We start from the raw sequence: 14,358 nt of genomic DNA, 5'->3' as shown, positions 1-14,358 counted from the left end.
ACTAAACACCCAGGCCTAAATGAGGACCTAGATTTTACTGCTTTTTTGTAAACATTTATTTGGTTTTTGTAAACATTTTTCTGTTTTGTAACCATTGCTATTGTTTGTATTCACGTTGTTGCTCTTTAATTCAGCTTTTGATGATTATTGTGGGCCAAAACCATTGTTTGTATTCACTATGTTACTCTTTAATTCAGCTTTGATGAATATTGTGGGCCAAAACGACGCCATCTGCTGGAGTTTGTATATGTCTACACCCTCTCTAGGCCACAACACCATGTCCAAGTGGAAGATTCCTATTGGTGGAATACCACTAGAAAAGGTTCCAGGTGTTCCATGAGATCTGTTTGACGAAGGCTTGATGCCGAAACGCGTCGAAGTTTGTTTTTAAAGTCTAATATGACCATGCCATGACATTAAAGGCGTTTTAATTGGTTTAAAGAGAGTGCCTTGGAGTTTTTTTGTATTTTTGAGACTATGGTGGGACTCGAGATGTAACAAGTAGTCTAAGTTAATACCCTATCTGGAGTCCGTGGGGCTACTCAAAATAATTGATTACACAAAATGTATATGGTTCAAAAAAGTCGGTGTTTGATTCTTGCAAAGTTAAATTATGAATACATTAGGTCATTGTACCAAACTCCAAATGTGGTATGGTCTGCCCAGGTACACTCTGACTAAATTTCAGGCAGTGTTGGCATGTTGGTTAATTTCTATTTGTTTGTTGTTTATCCCAGAAGTCGTTCATGAATTCCCAAGGCTCCTAGATACTCCAGGCATGGTATGAATCAGAAAACAATATATTCATGTTCCAACTTGTCTCATAATAAATAATAACATCAAACACTTAAAAAGCGGCATGTAGATGCTACTGCAGAATTTAAGTTATCTGAGCTTGTAAGCTCTTTTGATCCATATAGTCCAGGTAATTCTGAAATGAATTGAAAATGAAATGGTTGATGCATTTGATTGTAGTCTGGCAAATGTCATCAGAGAGCATAATGTTAATTTCCATAGCTCTGCTGATGACATGCAATTGTACATCTCCGTTGAGCCCTCAGACGCAAATGCCTTAAGTTCCCTGACCTGCCTATTTGCAATCAATAAATGGATGAGTAATAATTTCCTGAAACTAAATGAAGATAAAACTGAAATACTCTACTTGGCCCTATAAGGCCAGGAGGAATGTACTATTCAGTGGGAATTTGACTTCCCAGGTGAAGCCGGAAGTAACAAGCCTGGGTGTTATCTTAGACTCAGAAATATTTCCAGGGTATGGTCATTCCTAACCCGGCAAGATGCTGAAAAAAACATATCCATGCCTTTTATATCAAGCAGACTACATAATTGCAATGGGCTTTTTATTGTGCTTCCTAAAAAGTCAATTGACAGACTACAGCAAATCAGAACTGTGCTGCTGCTTAACTAAAACCAATGAAGAGAGAGCACATTAGTGCACATTAATAATCAAGTATTATTTATTTGCTTGTCATTTTATAAGTTAATCATTTTAGAATTGCTGTTGTCATTGGCATAGAGGGTCATTCCTGTGCTGGATTATTTTTTTGATTTTTAAATTTTAATGTTTTAATGTAATGTAATGGTGTTAACCCATTCACTGTTTTCAATTCATTTATTGTTTTAATCAATTAATTTTACATAAAGTACTTTGAGTTACATTCTATGAATGAATGGTGTATTTAAAGGAGGGGTATCATTTGCTTTTTCAGCAATTTTATATAATTACCTGGTGTCTATAAAATACATCTGTGAAGTTTTTTTCAGTAAAAATCGTTTAGTTATAGCTTTAGCTATTCACTTCTCAGTGTTTGTTTCCCACCTACAAGAAAACAGGTCGTTTTACATAAGCAGCTTCTTATGCTAATGAGCTACTGCTCTGATTGGCTGGCCATTCTGGAAGGCCCGCCCTCCTCTTAGCGCTGATTGGTCGATTTCTGACAGTCCAGTGTCTACATAGAAACTGGAGCAAAATCTGACTGGCATGTACAAGGGGGCGTGTTTTATAGTTGGTGACTGTCGGGAAATGGCATAGTAATATGATTCAATTTTTTTACTGTGATTACTTCACACCTCCAAAAACCAAAATCACCATAAATACTAAGAATTGCCACATCCTAGGATAGCCCCCCTTTAAATAAACTTAGAATAAGAATGAAACTACATATGTCCTTGACATAAAAGAATGCTAATTAAGATCTTAAACCTGTTCCTCTTTTTATGTTTCAAAATGATTAGATTGCTCAAGACTTTGTGCACCTCCATGCTGAGCCAGCACAAAAACTTTTAGACTCTTGGGTTCCCATCTTTGGTGAGAAAGTGCTTGAAGTTGAAAAAGACTTGCAACACTGTGGCAGCTCCCAATATTTTACTTATTTTATTCTACATTAAAAAGTACTACGTTTCGAGCCCTCACAGGCTCTTCGTCAGGTAGGTTTTTTTGCAATGAATCAAACAGGTTCAGGTGTTTCTCCTGAAAAGCTTCTGTTTGAGACAGATGACATGTCACCAGGTGATTTCAAATCTTATGAATAAAAGCTGCATTTTACATGTGCACATTTGTATTTAAGAAAGATGATTTTCTGATTACGCTACCATACGGTCATATGACTAATGTATATTTTAAATCTGTATTTAGATGCAAAAGGTGACTTGGCATTAGAGGTGCTGCCACTCCTGCTTCCACCATCGGCATACAGGGTTGGACAGAAAGTCAGGCCAAGTGTCGAGGAGGCCAAGAGGTCCTTCATTGACTTGCCACCTGTGAGTATTAGAATTATCGTACTACGACATATCGTCCCATCCCTATAAACTACTCACCAAGATCGGATGCAGCTGGACAAGTTTGTAGTGTTCAGATTTTTACTTCCCATTCATTTGAATGAGGCCACGAAAATAGACTGAAAACTGACATTGAACACGTTGGTGAACAGATTCAACAACAGATCCTGCTACTGTGATTTTCAACTGACGTTTGGTAGTACTTTTTAGAACGTAATTTCTCCAAATAGCATTTTTATTGATAGAAGAGGATACAGCGGAGGGATACCATTTAGGAGAGATAGTTCCTGTTTGGGAGACCAGATCTGCTTTTATTTTGAAATACAAATTTTAGTGTAAACCAAGAACAGAAATGCAAAATGACGACCGACCAATTACTGCTTTATTGTCTTAAAAGCGGGATCTGTTGTTGAATCTGTTCTCAAACTTGTTAAATGTAAGTTTTCAGGATATTTTTGTGCCTCTCAAAACTTTTTTTTTTTTTTTTTGCTTTCAATAAAAATTTTTGATTGCAGAATTTTTTGATGGCCAAAGGTTGCCAAAGATTGCACAATAAATAAACAATATAACCCCCATAGACTGCATTAATCAATGTAAAAACTATGGCATGCTTTGGAAAATGGTCAGGTGACAGTAATGTAAAATATTACAATATGATTTGTTGTAAATTAACTTAAACATGCAACATGCACCGGTGTGGTCCTTTGTAAAAAAAAAAAAAAAAAAATGTCCTTCCTGTAGGCTGTCTAGGCCATCTGCCTGAAAAAAATGCTTTTTTTTACTAGTGCAATGCATGAAAATAAAATCTAATTTCATGTTTCTTCTAATTAACAGGTTGGGACAAACATGGTTGAATACCTCCAGCTTGCTGAAGCCACAAAGCCAGCACCTTACGTCTTGTGCCTAGGTGACAACACAACCTGCTCTCAGGCGTTCACCATAATAGCAGGCCAGGCCCGTGAAAACAGCACATTGCTTAGAAGCTGTTGATGTGATATCCACTACACCGAGCAGTGCAGTCCTGCGTGGGAATTCTTGCAGCACGCAGTTTTCCAAATAGAGGGCAGAGACGCCCCAGCTGTCCGTTTCCTTCGGACAACCATTCATTCTTCTGGACTCTAAATAAATGTGTAGTTGCTGACTTTTTTTTTTTTTTTTTGCGTGCGTGTGCGAGAGAGAGAGAGAGAATTAAGGGATAAGTTTTGAAAAATGTTTGCATTTTGCCTTTTTAAATGGACAGGGAACAGTGACCAATTTTGTCTGTTCAGATACAGTTTTGTTTTTGTTGTGTGTGTGTGTGTGTGTGTGTGTGTGTGTGTGTGTGTGTGTGTGTGTGTGTGTGTGTGTGTGTGTGTGTGTGTGAGAGAGAGAGAGAGAGAGAGAGAGAGAGAGAGAGAGAGAGAGAGAGAGAGAGAGAGAGAGAGAGAGAGAGAAAGTTAAGGGAAAAGTTTTGAAAAATGTTTGTGTCTTGCCTTTTTAAATGGACTTAACAGTTGCCAATTTTGTCTGTTCAGATACAGTTTTGTTTTTGTTGTGTGTGTGTGTGTGTGTGTGTCAAGGGAAAAGTGGAAAGTGTGTGTGATTTAAGGAGTTAAATGCTTGTTAAAAAAAAAAAAATTGCTGAATAGCTTCTGATGGGGTACTGGGAGTGTAATTGTATTCCTGGCTTCCTGGTTTCCAAACATAAATAAATAATACAATGTGAAAATTAGGAAATCTCCTCATTTTATTGCTAGAAGGGTAGGGAATTAACTACAGTAAAAGTAAGACAGGAATAGTAAATGAAATACACCAAAATTTGTTTATCACTTAACCCAGAAGAAGAGTTAAATTGGCCCAATGCATGAGTTAGGTGATCAATAGGAAATAACCCAACATTTTTCTTATTTAACCCAAGACAAGAGTTAAATTAACCCAACACACGAGTTAGGTGATCAACCCAACAAATGAATATATAACCCAGCCCTGTAGGTTTAAAATAACCCAAAATTTGTTCTGTCCACTATTTACCCAGTGATGTGGTTACAATTGGGTTAATTTCAAACCAGTATTTTTTAGTGTGAACCCTCTTGGATTCCTTGCCATCACAAAACTCATTATACTGCTAGTGTGTGTGTGTGTGTGTGTGTCTCTCAGTATTTTATGAAAATTTTGCCTTGCTGGCAGCTGAGCTTCTTCCAAAAATCCAACTTCCCAACCAACAGAGCAACAAGATGGCGTCTGTAGTTTTCATGAGTTTCTTCCAGACTGGCTGCAGGCTGCATGCTTGTGGTAATGTTAATCAGTAAAAAAAGAAAAACAAGGAAACAAGCTCACAGCAGTTAGAGACAACATGCCCAGCTTTGCCATGCAGTGTGTCTCATATACCTATAGTTCTGCGGCTCTAGATACATTGATTGGACATAAACTTTACTGGAAAGGTGACATCATTATTTAGCCAGCCTTGGTGATAAGAATATTACAAAATATACTATGGGAAATTAAGAAAATAAAAATGATCACAAAAAGTTAAGACTCACATTGGTATATTTACTTTTAATATATCTTATTTTGTTTGTTGGTTTTCTTATTGCTTTTTCATCAAGTGGCATGTGTCGCTCAATATTGTGCACATTTTGGTAGTGACACCAAATAAAAGAAAGCCAGGCAAACACTGTTCTCCATTTGTGGTGTTTTCAACGATAAAGTGCATCGGACGGACTCATGTCGATGACAAATGTTTTACGCAAATGCACCGCGGTTCGGCAGAATTACAATACAGTGTGAGTTCACAAGAACAGAACTGAATATGCAGACTTGCAAAACGGAGTTCACAAGAACAAAACTGAATATGCAGACTTGCAAAACGGAGTTTGCAAGAACAAAACTGAATATACAGACTTGCAAAACAGAGTTTACAAGCACAAACCTAAGTGTACAAGTACACCTTTTTGAATGATTTAGTATTCCATATACCAGAAAGGTGACATCATTAATCATTTAGCCATCATTTAGCCATCCTTGGTTTTTACAAAACATTACAAACATTACAAAATATACTATGGGAAATTAAGAAAATAAAAATAATCACAAAAAGTTAAGATTCACATTGGTATATTTACTTTTAATAGATCTTATTTTGTTTGTTGGTTTTATTATTGCTGTTTCATCACTTTTTCCCACGGCGCAGCCGAGGACATCACAAGCCAGACTCAGGTCAGGCAGTCAGTCAGTCAGGTAATGCTTAGTGAGATGTCGCTTCATAAGATGTCATCTTTGACTAAGAAATGGTCTCTCACTTTTGGGCTAAATGCCACTACACTGCAACTAAATACGATTGTCACTCCACATTGGAGTGCTTAATCCTGTTAAATTCACACAGTTCGGTTATTAAGGAGAGAACCGCATTCTACAGCCGAACTCACTACCTGAAAATTCAGGTATTGACTACTGAATTTGAGAGCGGAGTCGGTTAGTCCGAGTAGTGTGTACCAGAACCGGACTGGACAACTGGTTGTTATGTGACGTAAGGCTTGTTACGTTACATAATATTATCATCGTTATTTTGAAAGAGAGGGAGGTAAGTGTTTCCTCAACATTGCGGTTGTTCCTACCAGTTCTGTGGTCTTGGCCCGGCCTACTGGTGTCAAGTGAAATACAGGCCATAATAGCCACCATATTGGTCTGAAGTAAACGTTACTATGGTTACAGACATTATTTATAGCCATCACGAGATTGGAGGAGTGACTCCTGTTACCTGTACATAGTCTGGTAATTTTATTCCGCTCTGCTCCAGTGTGTACCATACATATGCAAATTCACTCTCATTCATAAATTCGGTTGTCACTATTTATTTTATTAGTTTGCAACGAGCCCCACTCTCTTCCGTTAATTTACATAGATCCACGTTTTCTGTTGCCCTATTAAACTTTACCTGTGGTATTTATAAGTGACGTTAGTGGAATTATTTAACCGATAACCGTGTGGTAAAGCTTCAGTGCACTGAATTGAACACACGCACCGTGGGTCTGTACAGGATCTGTGCTTCTTTATCACTTCAATTCTATGTTGCATCTCTGCTGAAAAAACCTGTCTGTCTGTCTGTCTGTCTGTCTGTCTGTCTGTCTGTCTGCAGGTGCTTTTCTGGTCTTCCTCAGTGTGGGCTGGGCCTTCACAGAAAACAGAACTGTAACACAGTGAGATCAGAGCAAAGTAATTAGAAATGATGTGTAATAAAAAAGTAATTCAGCTCAGTCCTACTGGTCAGGTGTTTTAGGGGAGGGAACTGGAAGGTGGCTGTAATATAAAGATGGGGTGAAAATCAAACTATTCAACAGCAAGACATCGACAGTGACAAGACATCACAGAGCAACTTTACTGCCTTTACAAGACAAACATGGCCAGCAAAAGTTCTCAGCCTCGTAAGTGTATTTAATGTACAGTACTACAGTAACCCTTCAATTTACAGGTCACTAACAACGTATGAACTATTTCTAATTAGACGTTACCAAAAAAACGATTACACAGTAACGTGGCTAATAATTATAAAACAACATATTTGTGTTCCTATGTATTTACATGGTACCGGACCTGTAAAGTGAAGTGCGTCTATTTTCTACAATTCAATAGTAATTCCTATGTATTTACATGGTACCGGACCTGTAAAGTGAAGCGGGTGTAATTGGACAATAAATCACACAATGTGACCATGTTTATTTTCTTTATTGGCATTTACATGGTACATTTAAACAGGGCAGCAGCTTTCATTCCATACAGACCAGACCGGGGTATCAATTTTACAGATATTGAGACGTTCTCTAGCTTTAGCCTATCCTGGGGTGAGTGAAAGATTATGCATGCTGAACTTTAGCACCCGCCTATTTTGTTGGTCAAGCTCTCCCAAAGCTCTGCTGATAGTTTTATGCACAAGTAGATTTTGGTCCAGGCTTTAATCCTCAAGACAGGACGATTTTCACTTTAAAATTCTTGTATCCCAGAGCTCAGAGGTTGAATATGAAGGGTTACTGTTCAAACAATGAAAAACCACCTCACCTCACTGAGAGAGCGGAGGAGGGCTGCTGCACTAACAACAAACCACCAGACAACATACAAGAGAACTGAATTTTTAAATATATAATTAAGTATAAGTATTTTTATTTACTCACCCACAAGGAATAGCAGAAAATTTATTGGAGTGAAAAAAGGCTGGCAATTACAAAAACTAAACTGAATTAACACAAAGACTCCTTGAGTCTGTTGGTTGAGTTACGATGTGCATGTGCAGGATTTGTGCAGGAAGCAATTTTGTGTAGTTTGCAAGAAACAAGGAGCCGTTTTGTGGCAGAAGGGAGAAACTGGCATGGTAGCAGGTTGCAGGAGGCTGTCCTCAAACAGGCCTCAACTTCCTCTTTCTCCTTGCGGTCTATCTTTGCTGCGTTAGCACGCAGCTCATGTATTGACTTTCTCCTTGTCCTCCACATCTTGTTCCTCTCCCAGTTTGGTCCACATTGACTACCAGTGCTGGCTCTGTTGGATGGACCTGGTTGGTGGGGCGGATGCCTCATTTTCAACATTATGAAGTTGCTTTCTGTGAAATCTTACTTTCACTTGTAACTGCAACAAGCTATAAAAGTCATCACTTACTTGGGCCAGTGAGAGAATTTCAAAACCGGTTCAGTATCTATGAAAATATATGACAAAACCGGTAATACCGACTTTTAACCACAAGAGCGCGTACTACAATCGCATTTTACTGCAATATGTGCAGGCAGGTTAAACGCGTGTAACATACAGTAGATAGTCATTATATTATGGTGCTGGGTCGTACAGTCTCAGGCTCCACATAAATGAAAAAAAGCCATGAAGCCGGTTTATTAGCAGCTTTGAGTTCTGTGTTAAAGAGTCACAGCAGCATTCTTCAGACACCAGTAAACCGCCTTCCGACCGGGTTAGGGTTAGGTTAGGGTTAGGGTTAGGTTAGGGTTAGTTTAGGTTAGGGTTAGGGTTAGGGTTAGGGGCTTTTGGTGCTGTGTGAAAAGAGAACTTTAAAATGCCAACTTTCTTATGCATTATGCAGTCTACGTTGTTATGATGTGTTACACTACATTGTGGAGATAACCAGTCAGAAACTACAATACGCTATCATGTTTACTGACTGCCGCTGAAGATCCTTTTTACGTGATATCTTCTCCTGGCCTGCAGGACTGTGAGACAGCTTTGCATTAGTACCTGTAAATAGGCTACAACTTCCACTGCCTTAGCGCACTCTCAAACAAAGAAGATATTACAAAAATAAACAAAACTTCTTCTAACACATTATTTGGCGCCAACAACAGCTGGTAGTATGTGTCCTGCGTTGCTTAGCAACTAAAGGCAGTAGTGATTTGTGTGTGAAAGGGTACAAGCCGGCAAATTATATTTGTTTATAACGAACATAGATAACAATAAACTAAAACGATACATTGTTGCTCAAGCATTGGAATTACAAAGATGGAGGATGATTATTTACTGACTTGCTTTGATTTTACTCTCTCTTTAAAGTAAATAAACAACATAGTTGAAGGATTTGGGTTCACAAATTGCTGCAAAAGAAAGAGGAGCTGGAGAATCAAATGTTCTTTTACGGGAGCTGTTTTGACATACTTGTGCTTTATTTACATGAGAGTTAAAACCGTAGTCACCAACAGAAGCTATTCATTTCTTTAATAGTAGGATACTCTGAACACCTCATCTACCGCGGATCAAAGAGGCTCGCCTCCTGTAGCTCAGGTATGAGAGAAACACCTGTAACGTCACCATAGCCATTAAAAAGATAGGATAATAGCACATTGGAACTTGGCAGGTCAGGTTGGCCAAGACATGATGCTCTTTTGTTAGTTAGCTATCTAACTAGTAACTACACTAGTTAGCGAGTTAACTAGCTTCCAAGTCAGTAAACACTATTAACCGCTAATCCCAAGAGCTCTTCTGATCCCGACTGGTAGGCCTATGTCATGTTTCTTTTCAATCTTTTTATAGAGGGTATTCTGTCCTCTGCATGCGTAGCACTGCATGAATTGACAAGATAGCCAACAGGGTTCCCACACCTTCTTAAACATCAAATTCAAGGACTTTTCAAGGACTTTCCAGGCCCAATTCCCTCAAATTCAAGGACCCAACACGGCATAGTTTGAGACACGGATCAAGGTTAATTACTGTTACAACACTGAGAATTTTTATAATGAGAACTAGCAGGCTTTACAGAAGCTCACAGACAACAATTAAAAAGAGAGAGAGGCTTGAATGTGTAAACACTTCTCAACTGTGCTGTGTTACAGTGATGGCAGACTATGTGGTCTCTTGCCTTCTCTAACACAAATATATAAATGCAAGCACTTTCAATGACCCATGTCTATTTATGTCTATTTTCAAAAACTTTCGTTCACTTGCAGTGAACTACCGAATTCTCCCACCCTTCATTTTTACTTTATTCTGGCTAAAAATGTTTTATCGTTGTCTCTGCATCCAAAACAGTCACTCTGAGATCAAACCAATACTATAGTTAGTAAGTTATTTACTTAGAATGAATTAAATCTTTGTATAATTCTAGTTATCTTTATAGTTATCTTTCTAGATGTGAAGGGGCCTTTATAGTTATCTTTATAGTTATTATAAACTCATCCGCTGATTCAGTATCTCAGATTCAGGGGTGGGAGCTCTTGTCATTCAGATTTAGGGCTAGCTTGCTGCCGATTGCCGCCCCTAAATCTGAATGTCAAGAGCTCCCACCCCTCAACCTGAGTCTTTAGTAATTTTGAGGTACAGAGCATCCAAGCGAGTTTTCCTGGTCACTCAGCTCTGTAGGAAGTGAATGGACCTCTGGTGATTTGTAATTGTGTTGATCGCAGCGTGAACACACAGTGACAACTTGGCCAACATTTTGGTTCATGTATTCCAATGTATTCTTTCTATGCTTGTGCTCATTGTGTTAATAAATACCAATATGCTGAGAAATTGGCTAATGTGTGCCAAGCCCATTATTATACAACACATTTACAATTTATAAAAAAAAATCAGTTATGTCAAAATTAAATTCTTAATCCCATACTGCAAATCCTCAATAGAAATGTACACGTTTCAAAATGCTCTTCATTATGAGGTCACCACAAATTATTACAGTCACAGAAGTGATACAGCCTGCCAACTCCGCAAGAGTGGCCTCAAATCAAATGCAGCATTTAAACCATGGGGATTCAATGTTTTTAGATGTGAAATCCAAAATGTCTTCCCTTTTAGAAGTGTTGTATCTAGATCTCCCCCTCTTTTGGATAATGTAATTTTGGACAGTGTAATTTTTCCCAATACCAATGTATTTCAGAGAAGGTATTGGATGGTTTAGTTGCCACTACAGAAGTAGGAGGAGGAGTCTTTTTGTTACTTATGTTACTATGTGCCGCTATTCTTTGTTTCAATTCTCTTGATGTTCTGCCTATGCAGGCTTTCCCACATGGGCATGTAAGCATTTATATCACTTCCTTGGTATATCATGAAATGACTCCCTTTATTTGTTCTTTATTTGTTCCTGTGTGTGGATGTTTGAACCAGCTTTGTTTTGTGGTACTATACCACTGTTTCTTAATATTTTCATAATAATACTTTGGCAAAATTTACCTCATCTTTCCTTAACTTGCACTTTTTGTTTTTGTTTGCAAACTCACTCTCATATCTAACCTCTCTTGTTTTCAGAGTCTGGCCTCAGCACTGGCCTGATAGTGGCTGCAGGAAAAAACATCCTGGAAATTGGAATGAAGGAGCTTGTCTCTTGCTTAAGTTCCAAATCGGCGACTAAGAAAAGTAAGAAGAGAAAGGGTGATGTGTCGGGCCGCAAAGTGACTGTGGTGGACTCCCCTGGACAGCCCCGCGCCACCAAACAGGAGAAGAAAGGGATGATGAGAAGGAAAGGGAAGGGGGATGGGGAGAAAGATGGGAAGGTGGAGAGGGAGGGGGAAGGTGGGGGTAGGAGAGGAACGGGGAGGGTAATGGGGAGGGGAAAAGGGAGGGGGACGATGAGTGGGAAGGGGAAGGGGGACGGGGAGAGAGATGGGAAGGTGGAGGGGGAGGGGGACAGAGAAGGGGAAGGAGGGGGGAGGAGAGTAACGGGGAAGGGGAAAGGGAGGGGGACGATGAGTGGGAAGGGGAAGGGGGACGGGGAGAGAGATGGGAAGGTGGAGGGGGAGAGAAAGAGAGGGGGGGAAGGAGGGGGGAGGGGGGAAGTAAGGGAGAGGGTAATGGGGAAGGGGAAGGAGAGCGGGACAATGAGAGGGAAGGGCAAGAGGGATGGGGAGAGAGATGGGAAGGTGGAGACGGAGGGGGAAGGAGGGGGAAGGAGAGGAACGGGGAGGGTAATGGGGAGGGGGAAGGGGAGCGGGACGATGAGAGGGAAGGGGAAGAGGGACGGGGAGAGAGATGGGAAGGTGAAGAGAGAGGGGGAAGGAGGGGGGAGGGGGAAGGGGAGTGGGACGATGAGAGGGAAGGGGAAGAAGGACGGGGAGAGAGATGGGAAGGTGAAGAGAGAGGGGGAAGGAGGGGGGAGAGGGAAGGGGAAGAAGGACGGGGAGAGAGAGGGGGAAGAGGGGAAGGTGGAGAGAGAGGGGGAGGAGGACTGGGAGAGAGAGGGGGAAGAGGGGAAGGTGGAGGAGAAGGAGGAGGAGTATGGGGACGGGGACGAGGAGGATGATGATGATGATGATGATGATGATGATGATGAGGAGGAGCATGACGAGGAGGATGAGGAGGAGGATGAGGAGGACAGGGATGAGGAGGACGAAGAGGAGGAGGACGGGGACGAGGAGGAGGATGATGATGAGGAGGATGGGGATGAGGAGGAGGAGGATGGGGACGAGGACGAGTGGGAGGAGGACGACGGGGACGAGGAGGAGGACAGGGACGAGGAGGACGAAGAGGAGGAGGAGGACGAGGACGAGGAGGAGGATGATGATGAGGAGGACGGGGATGAGGAGGAGGAGGAGGAGGAGGATGAGGAGGACGGGAATGAGGAGGAGGAGGAGGAGGAGGATGAGGAGGATGGGGACGAGGATGAGGAGGAGGACGGGGATGAACAGGAGGAGGATGATGATGATGAGGAGGACGGGAATGAGGAGGAGGAGGATGAGGAGGATGGGGACGAGGATGAGGAGGAGGACGGGGATGAGGAGGAGCAGGAGGAGGACGACGAAGACGGGGGTGAGGAGGAGGAGGAGCAGGAGGAGGAGCAGGATGAGGACGGGGATGAGTAGGAGCAGGAGGAGGATGATGAAGACGGGGGTGAGGAGGAGGAGGAGCAGGGTGACGAAGACGGGGGCGAGGAGGAGGAGGAGCAGGATGAGGAGGAGGAGAAGGACGGGGATGAGGAGCAGCAGGAGGAGGAGGAGGACGGGGACGTGGAAATCTCATTTTGTTTTGTCCATTCTGAGTGTCACAAAACACAACCCGTGTTCAAGTGAAAATACAGTAATTAAAAATAGGGATGGGACGATATATCGAATTCAATATATCACAATACAAAAATGTGACAATTCGTATTGTGGGCAGAAAAATTCATCGCAATACTGGCCACATTTTATTCGGCTGTAGTTGACTACAATTTCATAAGCTCTCCATCGAAATTATATTATTTACACTTTTTAAGGACATTTTTAAATTGTTTAAATTGTACATTCTAGAAAGCCAATGCCATTGATAGAAATGGAACATAATTCTGCACAGTCAGACTTTGTTGTCACTCAATTTTTAGTTATTATATCATATCTAATATACATCATATCTAATATAATTATAATGGTGACGTGTAAAATTAGGATTTTGGGTGGAGATATTGTGCAATACTGCACAATATGGGCGTAACTGAGGGTCCCTGTGCTATTCATTTGCTATTTCTGTGCTATTCAGATGTTTATGTGTAATTGAATGTGATGTGATTATGTGTTTTATGTGCAATGTCATGTCTATTCTGGATGGAGAAATCTGACAACAAAGTTATATCGTATTTCGTGGTTGTATTGTTTCATGCTATTTGATTAAGAGTTGTGATGAGAAAATAAATGTTTTGTTCTCTTCATGTATGTTGGCCAGTTTGCACCACCTGACCAGAACCAAAACTCCAAAAATGAATTACTTTTCAATAAAATAAAAGTGGTTTGTCATGAACTAACAATTAATAGTTTAGGTTTTAGGAGTTTTTACATCAGGAAGGACATTTTAACAGCCATCTACAAATGACTCATTGAATCTGTTCTTACCTTCAACATCACCTCCTGGTATAACTGCCTCTCCGTAAAAAAAAAACCAAATCAAAACTTTCCAGGATCATCAAGCAAGCAAGTAAAATAACCGGCACCCTCCAGCCCCAACTATCAGAACTCTACACCCAGTCAGTCAGAAGAAAAGCCACTCTCATAACACAAGTCCTTTCTCACAACCTCCCCTCCACAAACATTTCAAATACTCCCATCAGACCGCCGTTACAAAGTCCCCCCGGCCAAAAAGAACACTTACCGTATTTCCTCTAATAGTGGCCTGTAGTCAATTAAAAGCCGGGTCTCC

This window comes from Centroberyx gerrardi, chromosome 7, assembly GCF_048128805.1.
Source record: "Centroberyx gerrardi isolate f3 chromosome 7, fCenGer3.hap1.cur.20231027, whole genome shotgun sequence".
NCBI lineage: Eukaryota > Metazoa > Chordata > Actinopteri > Beryciformes > Berycidae > Centroberyx > Centroberyx gerrardi.
The sequence above is the reverse complement of the archived record's forward strand: the minus strand, read 5'-3'. Positions refer to the sequence as shown.